At 34.8% G+C, this 21,330-nt stretch overlaps 1 pseudogene; it reads right to left on the bottom strand.

Annotated features, from left to right (window-relative positions):
• Nucleotides 1–150: 150 nt before the first annotated feature.
• LOC140512134 (threonylcarbamoyl-AMP synthase pseudogene) lies at nt 151–17,047 on the bottom strand (annotated as a pseudogene).
• Nucleotides 17,048–21,330: the final 4,283 nt, after the last annotated feature.

Below are 21,330 nucleotides of genomic sequence, written 5' to 3'. Positions count from 1 at the left end.
ACAAGCAGAGACTGAGGTTTCCTTGCAATCTCCAAGACTGGAAGAGGTTAAGTCTGTAGAAGTGGCCCCAATGACCTCATTAAACAAGGTCACACCAAATGACAGACCCACATCACCTAGCTCCAGTTCTTCTAATCTCCTCTTCCTTTTTTATGAGGAGGACTCTTCTGAAGGGACCAAGCCGTACTTCTTCAGGAGGATGGCTGCAGCCTGTGTCAGAGCACAGCCCGAATAATTCTGTACTTTCCAGGAACTGACAAGTTTACCACTGTGGAGCCAAGTCGACATTCAGGACTTTTTAAATCTCCGACTGGTTCTCGATCAATGACTAAGGACAAGTGAGGTCAGAGATCCTGGAACTCCTTATCATTCAATGAACTTGACTGTGAGTTAATGTTGGCACTAGTGAATGCCAGGGGTCCTGAGAATAACTGAGCCAAATCTCTCACGAAGTCGTGGTCGGGTATCTTAATACCTACAAGTGAGGTGAAAGGATTCAGGTCCTTGTTGACCTCTCCTGAACGCTCTATCACCATGGTCACAGGACCAGGCAGCAAGTCCTCCAGGAGCTCTTGGGGCACCTTCACCTGGCAATACCTGTAGATGTCGGCACACTTGGCCCAGGCACAAGGCTAGTGGCTTGGCTTGGCAGTGCCCCTTGATAGCGCACAGCGCTGAGGGCCGCGGAGTAGCAGGCTGAGCAGGTCACGCCTTACAGAGTGTTGGTGGGGACTGCAACCAGCCCCCTGGCACAGAGTGCAGTCACGGCTGCGGCAGACAGGGCTTCCGACCAGCCTTCCAGGTCTTGCTTGGAGTCTGTGGCCTGACTGGCAAGAGCCTCAGCGAGATCCCAGAGCAGCTTCAGGGCCGGGTTCCAGGTCCAGAGGGCAGGAGACAATCGACTCTCGGGACCAGAGAGCCCTCTTCCATGGCTGCGGCCTCCAGAGCCTCCAGCATAGCAGGTGGAGGCGCTGGTCAAAAACTGATATTTCTACATGATGCGGTTGTTTCTTTATCTGAGATAAGTTCATGAAGGAAGCATACATGAGGAATTATTATTTTGTTGCCCTCTGGAAGGACACAAAAGAAAGGAAGATATATCTTAAAGTCACTGAATTTTTCACAAATGAAGATTAACAGTGGAAAAATTGTGTTGGAATCTACACAGTTGGTGCTTGAGCAATGCTGGGCGAGGATTTTGGATTTATAACAAAAGTTAAAGCTGATAGCTATGAATATATCACTTTTACTCACTGCCTGATTCATCAGGAGACACGCAGCAAAAAAAAAAAAATCACCAGAGTTAAATGTTTGCTTTGCAACATTATCAGAATTATTGACTTCATTAAATGTTATCCCCTTAATAGACCTTGGTTTTGAAACCTTTGGAAAGACATAAACTTCAATTACAAAAGCATATTTCTACATGCAGGCTCCCAAGAGAGCAAAGTTTAAAGAGATCGTTGAAATTGAAAGATGAAGTTGTTAAATTTTTCACTAAGCAGAAGTATGATTTTCCTGTTTTTTTTTTTTATCCATAATGTCTTAATGGCTTTCAAAACTGTATTTGTCAAATATTTTCAAAAAACTCAATAATTAAAACATTGCTTCAAAGGAAAATATCATCTATTCACATTAAAAGATAAAACTGAAATTTTCACTAAAAAGGTTATCATAAGTTATCATATGGAAGAATATGGTGGAAAATGCTTCTTTAGAACTGCTTACATCTACAGATGATTTTATAATTGAAAATAACCATTCCAAAGATTTAATGACAAGAGTTATAACTGATCATATGAAGTGCCAGCAGGTACAGTTTCAGCAGTACTTCCCTTGAAATTTTGATGCTAAAAAAAAACTAAGTTGAATTCATAAACCATACTCAGTTGCAATTTTAAAAATAGTCACTCATCTGCCATTAAAAGCTCAAGAAGACTTTGCTGAGTTCTTAAGAGATACAAGTTTAAAATGAGTTTCCTAAAAAAAAAATCATTAAATGAATTTTGGCTTGGGATTAGGATAGAATTTCTAACGATGTCTGAAATTCCCTAAAAATACTTCTGTCATTTTATTCCATGTATTCATTTAAAGGTATATTCTTGGCATTCACAATTATAAAGTCAAAATATCATTGAACTCTACACTCTTTAGTACAAAATATTCTGCCAAGATTTTATTCATTCTGTAAAAATAAACAATCACATCCATCTCATGAGTATGCACATTTGTTTTGCCTTTAGTCAATGGTAAAATTATGTTTTAAAAAGTTTTTAAAACATATTTTTGTGATTATTATCAGTAAATATTTGATTTGTGTACCTATTTTATATACCTATATGCCTGGGGCCACACAAAAATTTTCAAGGGGAAAAGGGGTTACATGTGGGAAAATTTTAAGAAAGACAGATCTAAAATCGATATTTCACTCCTGCTACCTTTAATCAAATTGAATCCATGAAGAATGGTGTGATAATTTTCATATATCTGTGTATATGTACATAATGATAGTATTTCTCATGTATTTGAAGAGCTTTTTGTTGAATTGGGATAAGACTTGCTACCCTTGGCTCCAGATAGCTGAACTATATCCCTCCAAACCAAATGAAACTTGATATGACAGGAAAAAAAAAAAAGGTCAATATTTAGAACTATTGTAAAGTAGCATGAGTTGCCTCATGATGTAGTGTTTTCCATTTTTATAAACTGTCTTCAAAGTTTACATGCCCAATGTTTAGGCAATTGTGTAGAGGGGATACTTCATCAACCACAGGTAGAAGAAGTTGATCTTTGGGGCTCTTCATGATTCTGAGAATCTATGACACATGCTAACAACACTCAAATAGAATTTGGAGTTTACTCATTATGAGATGTTTGGATAAAAGGCAATTCGGTGGCAGGAATAGAGATGACCAAAACTATCAATCACTGGCATTATGTAAATTGTTTCAAGGAACACTGCAATGCTCTACAAATTCAAATTGTAAAAGACACATATTTCTTTCTTAAGGAAGTCATTAGAAAAAAAAGCGTGCTGAAGGGTGATGATATATTTCATGGTCATGAAATTGAACATATTTTTTTTGGCACCAAGTCTAAGAAATACACAAAAAGTCTTGGGACAAAATAGTTAATAAGGAAATGCACACACACAAACTACATATATACATTTGCATACATTCCTATGTACACATATAACTAAATTATATATATATATATATACACATATATATATATAGGTTAATTATTTTTCACACTGTATAGGAATTCTTACCTTATCAGCTATCAGTGAACAAGTGTCCGGAAGTTGCTAAACCTCTCTCCATGAGTGATCACTCAGTCTAAGGATAAGATTACATCATCAGCAATCAGCAGAGCCAATTTGTGATATTAAAAGGTCTATGGTTTTATCTGTTCTAGATAATTGTTTTGCAAGAGGAGGAAAGCAGGGAGCAATAATAACAACCACCATCTATGCTAAAAGGAAACTGAGATCTTGCTTTCTTCTTCTGGGATTTTTTAGATTCATCTTTAATTCTAATATTCTGTTTGAATTTGCAATCTTTGCAAAACAGTTACTGCTTAATTTATCTTCCCTAATGCAACTAAAAGCATTTTTATTTACTCTCCTTCTTAATTTGCATTTCTATTTTGATGCTTATTAAGTGTGATTGCATTGACTTATACTTGGAAATATTCATGAGCAAATGATGGGGTCAGTCATGGTATTGAGTTCACATCACCTCAATATTTGATTTAGGGGAAATATATATATATGTGTGTGTATACACACATACACATATGCATATACACATACATAAACATACATATATGTGCATAATATATACACACATATGTATATATATACATATGTTCATATATATATACATATGTGTATATATATATATTTATATAGTTATTTATTTATTCCTTCCCCCTAGTAACTGAAGGATAGAAAGACTAAGTACTGAAAACCTTTTTGTTTTGTTTTTTTTAACTGAAAATGTGTTCTCTCTTATGCAAAAATGAAGGATGCTATTACCATACGGTCACTTCTCAGGAAATTTGCGATGTTTAGTTTCCCAGTGTTTTGAGTGGAATAGGTATGTAATATGAGTTAATATTTGTACTTAGATATTTTAGGTCTTTCTTATGAAAGGAGGATCAGCTTCTTCTGCTTGTTTCTGGAGGGGAAAATAAAACAGGAGCAATGGGTGACTGAATACTGCAGAGATGAAGATAGTAGCTTGATTTTAGGAAGCAAATATGTCTTTCTCTCCAATTAAAGTTTTCACAAAATGTAATGGCTTATTCTATGATGTATTGAATTCCCCTTTAGAGTAGATTTCAAGAAAGTGAATGATCATGGGTATGATGTCTGAGAATATTCTCTTAACATATGCAGTGGACTAGATGACATCTGATGTCTTTTAATGTTTTGTTAATATACTTCCAAGTCTTGCTTCCCAATATGGTACACCTTGCAGTTAATGTCATGTATTTGACCCTGTCTTAATTTTCATTTGAAAAAAAAACAACAATCAGAATATATGAACCACTTAATTCTGATGCTGGAAAAGTTCTAAATACAGGGCTTTCTATCTTGCCTTATAAAGGTTAGTTACAAAGATTAATGAAAGCAAAGAATAACAATCCATGATTTTTCAGTAAATCCTCATTACTTTAAACTCCTCTAATTTTTCACAAGTGATAACTGGGACAAGGGTTTGGGTGAAGCTTATCTTTGCATGGCAAAATCTTCCTTCAAGGGAAATACCAGTTAATAGCACAAACAGAAATAGAGAAGAATATTAAAATACCAGAGAGGACAAGTTGTTTCTAATCATTTTAGAAACACTCTTGTGAAAATGATATGCTAATTACAAATACTTTAAATCTACTAGTTAAGCAAGGAATTTTAGTAGATGATGTTTGCTTAGCCTACTTTGAGCTGTTTTTCTATTCTTGAAAGCAATAAAACTGAAATGAAAATGTGTATTGTTAAAGTCCAAGTTCTGCTTATTTTCTGTGTACATAAAAAGTCACATGCATGTGCACACATCTACACACATGCACTCATTGATGATCATGATACCTTTACTTTTGATTAATAATATTTAATTTAAAAAATTCTAAAGTCTGAATTATGCATAAGCCATATTAGCCATGTGATTCACTTATTAGACTTTACAGTCCTTGATGACAAGTTTTCTTTGAATTCCACTTTCTAATCTCAGCACTGAACAAAGGATTTCATAAATATATCAGTATTTGAAGGACTGATTTTATTTGTATGAGAACTGCCTCCACCACAGGTGACAAAGTCTATAATAGAATCAAAGAAAGTTACATAAGTATGAAGCAGAGCCAAGATGGCAGATTAAAGGCAGGGATTTGCCTGAGCTGTCCCCCAAATCCCTCCAAATAACTTAATATGATTGTTCTTAACAAATTCTAGAGTAGTAAGAACCACAAAAGGATCAGGTAAAACAATAAAGTTGACAGGAAAGGTCAGTTTCAACACAGTGAGAGAAGAGCACAGTCAAACATACGCTGCATCAGTGAGATTCTTCCCCAATAAACTAATAGCAGGCTTTGAGGTAACTGAATGAGTGGCAGCATTGGGGGTTTCCACAGTCACACACACATATGTATATGTATCTGGGTATATGTGTGTATATATACATATGTATATGTATATATATATGTGTATATATACACATATATATATATATACATACACACATGTATGTATATGTATATGTAAACAAACAACTTGGAAGGACAGCCTAAAAGTTCTGATTCACCTGGGTAAAGTACAGCACAGTGCAGCCCGAGCAACCCATGAGCAGGGCTTGGTGGTGACTGAATTAGCAGTAACATCAACTGCTTCTGGCACTGTCAGCCCTCAGGTGGTCAGGGGGTCGAATAAGTGAGTCAGAAAGAGGTTACAGGTATGTCTTTGATAGCACTGAGGCAAGATTCTATTATTTTGACAACGTTGGGGTCTGGATATTAGTCTTAGGGTGAGGAGGAGAATTAGTACACGAGAGCAATCAAGTACAGTGGAGCAGGGACCCTGGACATATTTACAGTCCACAGTATAAGGCAAGCTAGTAAACTACTCTTCTTAGATCATACAACCATAGAAGAAGTGAAAACTTTTATGTCCCTGGAAGTATCTCCGAAAATAACTGCACTAATCCTCTGAAGGTTGGTACATTGTGTGCGGCACACTGGAAGTAGAGTCCTATTTTAACAAAGAGTTTGAAGTTCAGTATGGGAAAATGAAGATATAACTGAAAAGAAATACTGACCACAGAAAGTTGTTATGAAGACAAGGAAGATCAAAACATACACTTAGAATAAGACAAAAAAGGCAAAGATCCTATATCAAAAAATCAGTAAGGAAAAAAATAAACAAATTGGTTCCATGCCATGGAAGATCTCAAAAAGGATTTTGAAAAGCAAGTAAGAGAGGTAGAGCAAAAATGGGAATAGAAATGAGAGGGATACAAGAAACTCAGGGAAAAAAATAAGTCAACTGCTTGGTAAAGGAGTTACAATAAAATAATGGAAAAAATTGAACCTTAATAAATAGACTAGGCCAAAAGGTAAAAAAAAAAAAAAAAAAAAAAAAAAAAAAAGGTACAAAAAGGAAAAGAGGAGAGGAATGCCTTCAAACGTACAATTGGTCAAATAGAAAAAGAGGTACAAAAGCTCACTGATGTAAATAAATCCATTAAAAATTAGAATGCAGCAAATAGAAGCTAATTACTTCACAAAATATCAAGAAACAACAAAAAAAAAAGAATAAGAAAACAGAAAACGTGATATATATAATTGGAAAAACAACTGAACTAGGAAACAGACCCAGGACAGATAATTTAAAAATTACTAGTCTGCCTGAAAGCCATGATAAAATAAAAGCCCATAAATTTTCTTTCAAGAAATTATCAAGGGAAGTTGTACTGAAATTCTAGAATCAGTGGGTGAAATAGAAACTGAAAGAATTAACCAATCACCTACCAAATACCCAAAATGAAAACTCCCAGGAAAATTGGAGCCTAATTCTGGAGCTTCTAAATCAAGGAGAAAATAGTGCAAGCGGACAGAAAAATAACAACTATTGTGGAATCACAGTCAGGATAACACAATATTTTGGACCTTCTTCCTTAAAAGATTAGAGGACATTTCATGTCATATTCCAGAGGGTAAAGTAGTTAACATTATGAACAAGAATCACCTACCTGGTAGAAGTGAGTAAAATCCTTTATGGGAAAATATGGACACTCAACAAAAGAGGACTTTCAAGTATTTTGATGAAAAGATCAGAGCTGAGTAGAAAATTTAAAATATATACACAAATACATACATATGCATACACACATCCACATATATACAAATATATTCATCTATGCATATACACACAGGCATATACATACATGTACACAGAGGGTACAGGTGTGAGCTGAATATTAAGGGATAAAATCTTAAAATAAAGTTAAGGCTAAGAGAATGTACTTAGAGAAAGGGATCTTCATCTTACACATATCGTAAACTAAATTAATTTTGATGAATTATGCTAAACATATTTAAATGGGAATTTCTGATTACTAAGAATATACTTGCTTCCATATTGCTTTGCTTCTATGCCTATAACTTAAGTAGTCAACACTCTTCCTAAATAACTCAGTAAATATACTTTATCACTTTTCATTATGTCAAGTTAGTGAAAGGTTACATTAAAATAGACTATTCTAATTAGGTAAATCAGTAAATATATATATATATATATTTATAGTTACAAAGATATTTCTATCCAGACATTTATATCTACTAGTATTTTTCCATCAACTGATAATTCACTTAAAGGAAGATACCAGTAATCAAAAAGAATCATAAGAACTCTGTCACATCTCTCTCTCTCCCTCTCTTTCTCTCTCTCTCTCTCTCTTTCTTCTCTCTCTCTTTCTCTCTCTCAAACACATATACATAGACATATATACATACATACACACAAATATTACATATAAAATATGTGTCTGTGATATATATGTGTGTATGTATGTTTATATGTCTATTATTCTATATATGTGTATATCACAGACCCATACAAACACATATATGCATGTATTGTGGTATTTCTTAGCCCAGGTTCCCAAAGATCTTAACAATAATTTCATTCACTACTCAGATCCATTTATTGGGGACAAAACAACTTGGGAAACCAAACTGAAAAGAAAAACCAAACTGAAAAGAAAAACAAAATACTCACCTTCTATGGAACATTGCTTAGTGATAGGAGCTTTAGCTTCCTATAGCTATTCCAGTGGTTTGTAGCGAGATGCTGCAATCAAGGATCAAGGTTAATATTTAACTACCTATACCCATCTCTCTCTCTCTCTCTGTCTCTCTCTCTCTCTGTCTCTCTCTCTCTGTCTCTCTCTCTGTCTCTGTCTCTCTCTCTCTCTCTCTCTCTCTCTCTCTCTCTCTCTGCATACAAGTACACACATATTTTCATGCTATTATTTTAAGTATTTCATTATATCTACAATTTTAAATTATGTATAATTATGTAACATATAACAACTCTTTTGATATGTATACACTTATACCAAATATATGTGCATATGACAGAATACATATATAATATCTGATGACACACAAAATAAAACAAATAAAATAAATTATATTTGCACATGGTAAAACAGATGGGGTGAACAGTTTAAAAGACATGTTCTGTATTGTGAAAGATGAAGTAAGATAAAGAATTAAGAAATTTGTCTAGATGAAGATATATCTGCTATCTTTGAGGTGCAAAGAATAAGATCATTAAAGAATTACTGATGATTTAGTAATACAAAAGACTTCTACCAAGGTTAAAGATGAAGTGGTCAACTCTATTTTCAACAGAAAGCATGACCTTAAACTTTAACCGTAATGATGTAGGTTAGATAGACTAAAGAACTTTCCAATTGTAGTTTAAGATTGCCCTGTTACAAGCTTACAAGTAGAATTCTACCATATCTCAGAAAATTTTAAAGATACAGTTAATTCATAATACTTGTTCATTTTAACTTTGTATAATGATTTTATTAGTAATCTCATTTTCACTTCCATGTTGGCAACCCATCACATTTGTGAATCTATGCAGTAGAGGAAAAAAAAAAGGTGTAGGGTGGACCAGTTTGGGGAGTGGTTGGTTTCCAAATAGGTGCTTCACTGGTCTTGTTTACCCTTCTATTATAATGAACTTCTGATACATTGATTGCATATTTTTATTGTTTGTCATTTAAGCTTGAGCTTTGTGTAGCAATTATTACCCCACAGCATAGCATATTGGCACTGAAGATTTAACGTGAAATTATTAATTATGAAAGGTGAGTATTAAAATTAAATTGAGGTATTAACACTAAAATGTCACAGAACTATAGGGAATTACTTGCAAGAAAAATGTTTTGCATGTTACCAATATACTATTTTTAATGAATCTTTTCATGGTAACTGCTTTAGAAAAAGTGAAAATTATCAGAATTAATATTTTGTTATGAAGATTTATATGTAAAAATTTATTTTCTTCAATCTGTAGCAAAATATTACAGATTTGTTGGTCATGGGAATATAACACCTTCTTTGTCTTATATTCAATGTATTAACATTCACTTTTTGGACTCTAGTGCCATTTAATAGGAACCTTATGCCAGCAAAAGTTGAGGATTGATGTATAATCATTTATCAGATATTGATATAAGTCTCTGTCCTGGAACTCAGCACTCCAACATATGATTAATTTTTTTTCCTGCCTATCTTTTTATCTTAAATTTTTTTTAAAATTTATTATTGTTATTATTTTATTTGTTTTCAGTGTTCTACAATCACTTCCATATATCTTAGATTTTTCCTCCCTCCCTCCCCTTCCCTCCTACCTCCCAATTCCCTCCCTGATACAGCATACAGTTTTATATAGGTTCTAACATACATTCCTATTAAATACATTTTCACCTTAGTCATGTTGCATAGAGAAATAAAAATGAATGAGAGAAATCATAAAACAAATTAAAACATAATACAAAGGAAAATAATCTACTTCATTCTGTGATCGAATTCCAGTTTGTTCCCTGGATGTGAAAGGCATTTTGCCTTGAGAGACCACTGGGAATTACTTCAATCCTTGCATTGTAATGAAGTGCAAAGTCTACCAGAAAAATTTTCACACACTGTGGTTGTTACCGTGTACAAACTTCTCCTGGTTTTGCTCCTTTCACTAAACATCAGTTCATATATGTCTTTCCAGGCTTCCCTGAAGTATTCCTGTTAATCATTTCTTATGCATAGTAGCACTCTACTACATTCATATACCACAATTTATTCAGCCATTCTCCAATTGGTGGGCATTCTCTTGCTTTCCAGTTTTTGACCACCACAAAGAGAGCTGCTATAAATTCTTTCATACGTATAGGACCCTTACTCATGTTTATGATGTCTTGGGGATACAGTCATAGAAGCAGTATTACTGGGTCAAAGGGTATGTACCTTTTTGTAGCCCTTTAGGCATAGTTCCAAATTGCTCTCCAGAATGGTTGGATCAGCTCACAGCTCTATCAGCAATGAATTAGTCTTCCAACTCTTCCACATTGTCTCGAACATTTATCATCTACCTGTTTTCTCATGTTAGCCAATCTGATAGGTGTGATGTAGTGTCTCAGAGATGTTTTGATTTCCATCTCTCAAATCAATATTAATTTATAGAATTTTTTCATATGACTATAGATATCTTTAATTTCATCCTCTGAAAACTTCCTGTTCATACTCTGACCATTTATCAATTGGGGAATGATTTGTGTTCTTGTACATTTGAATCAGTTGTCTATATACTTCAAAAATAAGGCCTATGTCACAGACACTAGTTCCAAAACTTCTTTCTAAGTTTTTTCTGCTTCCCTCCTAATCTTGGTAGCATTGGGTTTGAGTGTGTAAAAACTTTTCAGTTTAATGTAATCAAAATTATCCATTTTGCACTTCATAATGTTTTCCATGTCTTTTTTAGTCAAAAATTTTTCCCTTTCCATAAATCTGATAAATACACTTTTCCTGACTCCATTAATTTGTTTATTTTATCAGTCTTTATACCTAGATCATGTACCAACTTGGACTTCATTCTTGAGTATGGTGTAAGCATTGGTCTAAATCTGGTTTCCACCACGCCGTGATCCAGTTTTCCCAAGGATTTTTGTCAGTGAATTCTTATCCCAGAAGCTGTGGTCCTTGGGTTTATCAAACAGTAGTTTGCTATATTCATTGACTACTGTGTCTTGAGTACCTAGCCTATCCTGCTGTTCTACCCGCTCTGTTCCTTAGCCAGTAGAAATGGTTTCAATAATTGCTGCTTTTTAATATAATTTGAGATCTGATAGGGCTAGGCCACCTTCCCTAGCATTTCTTTTCATTCTGAACCTTTTCTTCTTCCAGATGAATTTGATATTATTTTTTTCTAGCTGTAGAAACAAATTATCTGATAGTTTGATTGGTGTGGCACAGAATAAGTAAATTAATTTAGGTACAATTGTCATTTTTATTATATTGTCTCGGCCTACCCGTGAAGAACTGATGTTTTTCCCCTCACTTACATCTGATTTTATCTGTTTGAAAAGTATTTTGTAATTGTGTTCATAAAATCCCTGGATTTGTTTTGTCAGGTAGATGCCCAAATATTTTAAAGTGTCCACTCTAGCTTTAAATAGGATTTCTCTTTGTATCCCTTGCTGTTGGGGTTTGTTAGTAAGTGCAGAAGATTTGTGTGGGTTTATTTTGTAACCTGCAACTTTGGCAAAGTTGTTTATTATTTCAAGAAGTTTTTTACTTGATTCTCTGGAATTCTTTAAGTATATCATCATATCATCTGCAAAGAAGATAACTTAGTTTGTTCTTTACCTACTCTAATTCCTTCAATTACTTTTTCTTCTCTTATTGCTACAACTCCAATTTCTAGTGCCATATTGAATAATAGCAGTGATAATTGAAATACTTCTTTCACCCCTGATTCTATTGGAAATACATCTAGCATATTTCCTTTGTATATAATGCTTTCTAAAGGTTTTAGGTAGATACTGCTTATTATTTTATGGGAAATTCCATTTATTCCTGTTCTCTCCAGTGTTTTCAATAGGAATGGATATTGTATTTTGTCAAAAGCTTTTTCTGCATCTATTGAGATAATCATGTGGCTTTTGTTAGATTTGTTGTTAATATGATCAATAATGCTAATAGTTTTCCAATATTGAACTTGATTCCTGTTATAAATCTTAGCTGATCATAATGTATTACTCTCAAGATAAGTTGCTATGTTCTTCTTGCTTGTTGGGATTGGAAGCTCAATTCCGTGTGGACAGTCTCGGGCGGGTAAAGGTGGAAGCGTCTAAATCTTAGAGCTCTCACGAGACCCCCCCAGGAAACGGCAGGGGATCAAGGTGAACCGAGCTATCTCGAGTAATTCCACCTCTTCCCGTGAGAAACGTGATGGGAGAGAGATCTCCCCGCCCTCGAGATTGTCCCGGATCTGGGCACACCTAGTTACCTAACAGCACGGTATTCAGATGCAAACTATGCGGCTGAAAGTTGAGTAGGATTGAGGAAGCCTGAAAGCTCTCTTAGCACGTGAGGAGCCAAGAGGACAGTAGGCTCCGCTTCTTTCCTCTCTCCCCTCCCCCTCTCTCCCTGCTTGTACTTCTACTTCCAATCCCTTAAGATCTTAGCCTCCTTAGGAAATCTCCCCCTCTTCCTCCTAAGGAAGACCCCCCTGCACTTGTAACCGAGACCCTGAAATAAAGCTCAACCCTTGTTCGACTCTGGAACGTCCTTTCTCTCATATGAGCATCCAGTTTTGGCCAACCAAAGACCTCGGAGGTGAGGTAAGAAGACTCGGGTAGGCCGAGTCTTCTTACAGGCCTCTAGGCCTGGCACTTGCTAAAATCTTATTTAAAATTTTTGCATTTATCTTTGTTAAACCAATTTGTCTATAATTTTCTTTCTCTGTTTTGGCTCCTCCTGGTTTGGATATTTGTATCACACAAAGAATTTAGGAGGACTCCTTCTTTCCCAATTTTCTCAAATAGTCTATATAGTATTGAAATTAACTTCTTCACATTTTTGATAGAATTCACCTGTAAATCCATCCAGCTCTGGAAATTTTTTTCCTAGGGAGTTAATTGATGGCTTATTCAAATTCTTTTTCTGAGATGGGGTAATTTAAATATTCAACTCCCTCTTCTGTTCATCTGGACAATTTATATTTTTTTTAAGTAATCATCCATCTCATTTAGATTTGGTGAATTTATGGGCATAAAACTGGACAAAGTAATTTCTAATTTTAACTTCCTCCTCATTAGAGGTCCCTTCACTGTTTCATTTTTGAAATTGGTAATTTGGTTCCCTTCTTTATTTTTTATCAAGCTATGCAAAGGTTTACCAATTTTATTCACTTTTTCATAAAATAAACTTTTAGTATTATTTATTAATTCAATAGTTTTCTTAACTTTAATTTTTTTAATCTCTCCTTTGGTTTACAGTATTTCTAATTTGCTATTTACTAGGAGGTTTTCAATTTCTTTTCTAGCTTTTTTCAGCTTCATGCCCAAGTCATTGATCTCCTCTTTCTCGATTTTATTTATGTGGGCATTCAAAGATATAAAACTTCCTCTAAGAACTGCTTTTGCAGTATCTCACAAGATTTGGTAAGTTGACTCATTATTGTCTTTCTTTTGAATGAAGTTATTAATTGTTTTTTATGATTTGTTGTTTTACCCACTCCTTCTTTAGAATTAGACTACTTAGTTTCCAATTGATTTTTGGTTTATCTTTTCATGGCCTTTTATTACATATAAAATTTATTGTATTATTATCTGAGAAGGATATATTGACTATCTCTGCCTTTCTGCACTGGACTGTGAGATTTTTATGTCCTAGAATATGGTCAGTTTTTTGTATATGTGCCATGTACTACTGAGAAAAAGATATATTCCTTTCTATCCACATTCAATTTTCTCAAGAGATCTATCATTCCCATCTTTTCCAAAGTTTTATTCTCCTCCTTAATTTCTTTCTTGTTTATTTTGAAGTTAGATTTATCAAGTTCAGAGAGGGGGAGGTTGAGGTTCCCCAGTAGTACAGTTTCACTGCCTATTTATTCCTGTAACTCCCATAACTTTTCTTCCAAGAATGTAGATACTATACCTCTTAGAGTATACATGGCTTGTAATGATATTTCATCGTTGTCTATGGTGTCTTTTAGCAAGATATAGTTTACTTCTTTATCTCTTTTAATGTGATCTATGACTCCTTTTGCTTTGTGTGAGATTAGAATTGCTAGCACTGTTTTTTAACATCAGATGAAGCACAATATATTTGGCTCAAACCTTTTGCCTTTACCCTGTGTGTATCACCCCTTTTCAAATATGATTCCTGTAAACAACATATTGTCCGATAATGGTTTTTAATCCATTCTGCTCTCCGTCTCTGCTTTATGGTAGATGTCATCCCTATCACATTCACAGTTATGATCACTATCTGTATCTTTCCCTTCATCCTATTTCTCACCATTTTTGCTTTTAGTTCTCCCTTCTCCTTTCCATTTCAGGGTACAATTTTAATTTTTGACCACCACATTCCACAGTTTTCCCTTCCTTCTTTCAGACCCCCTCCCTTTTACTCCCCTTTACTTTTAATACTTCTTCCCTCCCTTTTGGCCTCCACTTCCCTTTCTTTTCCCATTCCGCTTCTACTGCCTATAGAGCTAGGTAGATTTATATATTTAATTAAGTTTGTTGTTCCCTCCTTGAACCAAATCAGATGAGAGTACCTCTCAAACACTGCTCATCTCCCTCCCCCTTTCCCTCTACTCTAATATAATATTGTGCTTCTTCCTGTGATGTAATTTACCATTTTCTGCCTCTTCCTTTTCATATGTCCCGTTACAATCCCCTGTACCCTTAAATCAAATTTTTGTCATCACATCATTTACTTTATACCCACTCTTTCTATCTATGTATATTACTTTTATATTTCATAGTAAATACACAGTTCTCAACATTAGCGAGTATCTTGTCTTATAAGGTTGTAAACAGATTTATCATGTTGAATAACAAGTTTTCTTTTCCCCTGTTTACCTTTTCATGCCTCTCTTGAGACCTGTGTTTGAAGTTTGAGTTTTCTGTTGACTTCTGGCCTTTTCATCAGGAAGGTCTGGAAATCTGTTATTTCATTGAACGTCCATCTCATTGCCTGAAATATTATGCTCAACTTTGATTGTCATTGACCTTTGGTTGTAGTCACAGCTTCTTTGCCTTACGGAATATCGTTTTCCAAATCCTTTCATTTTAATGTAGAAGGTGTAAAGTCCTGTGTGATTCTGACTGTAGCTCTTTAATATTTGAATGCTGTCTTTCTGGCTGCCTGTAGTATTTTCTCCTCTCTTGATACTTCTGCAATTTGGCAATAATATTTCTTGGTGTTTTAGGTTTGGAATGCCATTCGGGAGGTGAATGATAGATTCTTTTGATGACTATTTTGCCCTCTGGATATATAACTTCTGGGCAATTTACCTTGACGATTTCTTGGAAGATATTATGCAGGCTCTTTCTTCATCATGGCTTTTGGGTGTGCCAATAGTTCTTATATTTTCTCTTCTGGGTCTGTTTTTCCAATTCCATAATTTCCATTTTCTTCTATCTTTTCATCCCTTAGATTTTGTTTGTCTGATTCTTGATGTCTCATAGTGTCATTCGTTTCTATTTGCCCAATTCTAATTTGTACCTAATTGTTTTCTTCAGTTACCTTTGCATCTCCCTTTCCATCTGCCCAATTATTTCTTTTAAGGAATTATTTTCTCCAGCTAGTTGTTTTACTTCCTTTTTCATTTGTCTGATTTTCCCAATTAGGTTTTGTGCTTCTTTTTCCATTTGTCCAATCTTTCTTTTTAAGCAGCTGTTCTCTTCAGTCAATTATTTTTTTCATACTTTTAAAATCATTGACCAGCTTTTCTTCTATTTCTCTAATCTGGTTTTTAAAAACCTTCTTCAGCTCTTTCAAGAGTGCTCTTTGTGCTTGCTACCAGTTTATAGTCCCTTCCAAATTTTCAGATGGGAGTACAGTCTTAATGATGACCTCTTTGGTATTCGTGTTTTGGTGCTTGTCCCTATAGAAAGATTTTGTGGTCTTTTCTTTCCTGCTTTGCTTCTTATTCATCATGATGAGGCTTTCTGTTTTGTGACCTCTGGTTCTTTCAGGTAGAAGCTAAAGAACTTGGTGTTGAGTTGGCTGGTGTGATAAAGCAGAGACCAGGTGAAGCTCTTTTTGTGTTTCCCTGGATTTGCCCTGGAGGTAGCTTTTGAAGTGTGGGGTAAGGATGGTCTGGTCAGGGGAGATTTCCCTAACTAAGCTAGAGCAAATGTAAGCTCAGCAGTTGGTGATCCTGGCTTCTCTAGTGTTTTCCCATTTCCCCTGGTGTGCTGAGATATGCCTGGGGTCCTAGTATTGGTGGATGAGAGGCTCCACTCCCCTGAGGCCCCAGATCTCCTCCTGCTTTGCTGAGATGGGGCTGTCTAAGGTAGCTCCAGTCCTTCACCACAGCAAGAGGAATACTCCTTATCGATTTTCCTAGCCTTACATGCTATGAGACTGTTTGCCACTTCTGCTGATTGCACTGATCCAAAATTTTTCTGGGGAAATATGTTATGCTTCTTTCAAGGTCAAGAAGGTGGAGGAGGAGAGAACATTTAACGATCACTCCACCATTTTGGCACCTGTAAGTTCAAATAAGTGACTTACAGACATTTAACCTGTCGGCTGAGAGTTTCAGGAGCAGGTGATGCAGATACCTGGTACTCCTTGACTCTCACTCACTCAATTCTGCTGGATTTCCATCCTGGGCTGTTATTCCCTAGATCTTACCATGCTGCTGCTGCCTCAGATCACCATGGGGCTTTCCTGCACTGGAATCTGTGCTGTGCACTGTGTGTTCCTCCACCTCTATGGAACAGATCCTTCCCATTGCCCTTTCAGTCTGTCCTGGGCTGTGAATCTGCCACAGTCTGTGTCCTATTGGATACTGCCCCTCCAATATTTGGTGGGATTCTCTCTTTAGAGGTATCTATAGGAGTTTCTCTGAGAGCTTAGGTGAACAGTTGCTGTCTCTCTGCCATCTTGGCTCCGCTTTGATGATAAACTTTTTTTTTTAAAAAAAGTGTAACTTATTTTTTTTCCAATTACTTGTCAAGAAAGTTTACAACATTCACTTTTATGAAACTTTTGGTTCTAAATTTTTTCCTGCCTTCTATCCCCTCCACACTCCCCAAGACACTAAGCAATCTGATGCATCTTGTACATACATAACTATATTAAACATGTTTCCACATTAAGCATGTTGTGAAATAAGAATCAGAATGAAATGGAAAGACTTGGGAAATAAAATTAGAAACAAAAATGAAAGGGAAGAAATGTAATTTATAATCTCACCTGGTCATAATTTATTATCCTGCTGACAAATTGTTATAATCTCTTTGCTAATATTTTATTTTTTGAAATTGCACCAATGTTCATTGGGAAATTAAGTCTATAGTTTTTCTTTCTCTGTTTGGCTCTTCCTGTTTTTTTATTATATGACAGCATATTTTTCATCAAAAGAAAGGTAGGATTCTATCTGTTTTTCCAATTCCATAATATTGGAATTAAGTTTTCTCTAAAGTTTGGCTGAGTTTCCTTGCAAATCCTCTGTCCTGGGAATTTTTTTTTTCCTTAGGGAGTTACTTGACAGCTTGTTGTTTTCATTTCCTCTTTGGTTAATTTGGAAATTTTTATTTTTTGTAAATTTAAAGCCATTTCATGTAGATTGGCTGAATTATTGGCCGACAGCTGGGAAAAATAACTCCCAGTTATTGTATTAACTTCATCTTCTTTGTGAGTGAATTAATCTTTTTTTTCATTTTTGATACATGTAAATTGGTTTTCTTCTTTTAAAAATTAAATTGACAAAGAGTTGATTTTATTTTTCTTCATGAAACCAGTTTCTTAATTTTTATTAGTTCAATATTTTTCTTACTTTCAAATTTATTGATCTCTGTTTTATTTTCAGAGTTTCTAGTTTGGTATATAATTGAGGATCTTTAATTTGTCTCTTTTCCAGCTTTTTCAGTTGTATGATCAATTCATTGATCTCCTTTTTCGCTATCTATATATGTAAGCATTTACAGATGAAATTATCCCTTTGAGTGTAACTCCTTTGCTGCATCCCATAAGTTTTGTTATGTTATCTCATTATTTTTTCTCTTTGATGAAATTACTGATTATTTCTAATGTTTTGTTATTTTACCCACTCATTCTCTGAGATAAGATAATTAAGCTGCTAATTAATTTTTGGTCTATCTTCCTGTGGTCCTGTATTACGTGTAATTTTAATTGCATTAATTTAAAAAGATACATTCAATATTTCTGACTTTTTCATTTCATTGTGAGAGTTTTATGCCCTAATATATGGTAATTTTATGTGTAGATGCTAGATACCACTGAGAAAAAGGCACAAACTTTTCTGTCCTCATTCAATTTTGTCCTGAGGTCTGCTATTTTTAACTTTTCTAAAATTTGATTCACCTCTTTAACAGATATCTTGCTTATTTTGTGGTTAGATTTATCTATTTTTTGAGAGGAGGAGCTTGAGATGCCCCACTAGTATTTTTTTTCCCAAATCTCACCTAATTTCTCTAAGAATTTGGATGCTATAGCACTTGGTGTGTGTGTGTGTGTGTGTGTGTGTACACATATATATAAATATATATAAATAACAGCAATATTAACTATATATATGTATATACATACATATATACATATATGTGTATGTATGTATATATGTGTATATATATGTATGTATATACATATATATATATTTAATATTGCTGTTCTTTCATTGTCTCTGCACCGTTTTATCAACAGGTAGTTTTCTTCCTTATCTCTTTTAATAACATCTATTTTTGTTTTTGTTTTATCTGAGGTCAGGATTGCTACCCATTTTTTGCTAGCTTCAGCTAAAGCCTATTATATTCTGCTCCAGTTTTTCACCTTTACTCTGTATGTAATTCGCTATTTTAAATATGTTTCTTCTAAACACCATATTCTTGGATTGTGTTTTTTTTTAATTCATTGTGTTATGTTTTTATTTTATGGGAGAGTTCATCCCATTCACATTCAGACTTATAGTTACTGTGTCTTTCCCTCCATCCTCACCTCTTTGTGCACCATTTATGTTTTTCTCTCTTCTTTCACTGTGTTCCTCCTCACAAGCATTTTGGTTCTTACCACCACATCATTCAAGCTGCTCTTCCTTATATCAGCCCCACTCCCTTTAGTATTTCCTTCCCCCTACTACTTTGACCTCTCTTATTCCCTCTTATCTATCCACTTCTTCTCTTTTCTTTCCCCTTTCTCATCCTACTTCCCTATAAGATAAGATAAATTTCTATATCGTATATATTTTTCTCTCTTTGAGGCAAATTCAATGATAATAAGGTTCAAACAATGCTCAGCCCTCACTTCTTTCCCTCTAATGGAATAGGTTTTTTCTGCCTTTTCATGTGATGCAATTAACTCTATTTTGCCTCCCCTTTCCTCTTCTCCCAGTATAATCCTTTTCTTCAGCCCTTTTTTAATTATCAACTTAAAATCAGATTATGTTCACACTCTCTATATATACCCCTTCTAATTGCCGTAGGAAAGATACAGTTCTCAACAGTTATAAGTATCATCTTCCCATATGAGCATATGAACTGTTCAACCTTATTGAATAATGTTTGCTTTTCTTTTCTGTTTACACTTCTTTGCTTCTTTTTAGTCTTTCATTTGAAGATGAAATATTCTGTTCAGTTCTGCTATTTTCATCAGGAAAGACTGAAAGTCCGCTCTTTCTTTGAATGTCCATCTTTTCCCCTGAAAGATTATGCTCAATTTTCTTAGTATTGATCCTTGATTTTAATCCTTGCTCCTTGGCCTTCAATAATATCATATTCTAAGTCCTCTGATCCTTTAATGGAGAAGCTGCTAATTCCTGTGTATTCCTGACTGTGGCTCCTTAATATTTGAATTGTTTCTTTCTGCCAGTCTACAGTATTTTCTCCTTCACCTGATGATTCTGGAATTTGCCTAGAATGTTCCTTGGAGTTTGAATTTTGGAATGCCTTTCAGGAGGTGATTGGTGGATTCTTTCAATTACTATTTTGCTCTCCAATTCTAGGTTATCAGGGCAGGTTTGCTTGATAACTTCTTGAAAGATGTTCTTCAGGCTCTTTATTGTATCATGATCTTCAGGTAGTCCATTAATTGTTAAATTGTCTTTCCTGGATCTATTTTCCAGCTTAGTTGTCTTTCTAGTGACATATTTTACGTTCTTTTCATTTTCATTGTTTTGATTTTCTTTGAATGATTCATTATGTGTCATATAGTTTTTAGCTTCCATTTGTCCAATTCTATTTTTTAAGGAATTAATTTCTTCAGATTGCTTTTATACCTCCTTTTCCACTTGGCCAATTCTGCTTTTTAAGAGGTTGTTTCTTCAGTGAATTTTTCCTCTATTTTGCAAATTGCATTTTTAAAGTAATTTTTAAACAAATTTTTGTCCTTTTTCAAGCAATTGACTCTCTCTCTTACATACCTCTCATTTCTTTCCCCCATTTTTCTTCTATTTCTCTTGTTTGACTTTTAAAATCTTTTTTTTTCAGCTCTGACTAATTAACATTTTCCTTTGAAGTTTTGTATGTAGGCATTATTGTCCTCTTCTGAGTTTTTGTTTTGATCTTGTCTGTTACCACTGAAGCCTTCTATGGTGAAAGTTCTTTTTTGCTTCTTGTGCATCTTTTTGCTTATTTCCTGGATTTTAAAGTTTATCTTTGCTCCTGGGGCACATGGGACACTGTCCCAAGCTTTTGGGCTGAGAGTCAGAAGCCTGGTCACTGGTTTTGTTCACTGGGGCTTCGTGTGCTGGCAGGTTGCTCATCGCACTGAGTTGGTTTGGCCTAGTTGGGCCAGTTGTTGCCTGATTGAAAGAGCTGATAGTTTGCCTTCTATGCTGAGGCTGGAGGCCTTACAACTGGTTTGCTGTGACAGTGGCCATCTGAGCCAGGAATAAGGGGCCTATGCTTACCTATGCTCTGACTAAGATCCTCCCTCTGTCTTTCAAGGAAACTGTCTGCTGTAGGCTGCTCTCCCCTTTTACCCAAGTGAGATAGTCCTTCTAAGTTATAATTGAATAAAATGTTTAACTACATCTTTTTGTAGGTTCTCTCACTCCAG

This window comes from Notamacropus eugenii, chromosome 6, assembly GCF_028372415.1.
Source record: "Notamacropus eugenii isolate mMacEug1 chromosome 6, mMacEug1.pri_v2, whole genome shotgun sequence".
Taxonomy (NCBI): Eukaryota; Metazoa; Chordata; class Mammalia; order Diprotodontia; family Macropodidae; genus Notamacropus; species Notamacropus eugenii.
This window is presented reverse-complemented; position numbering and strand designations above follow the sequence as displayed.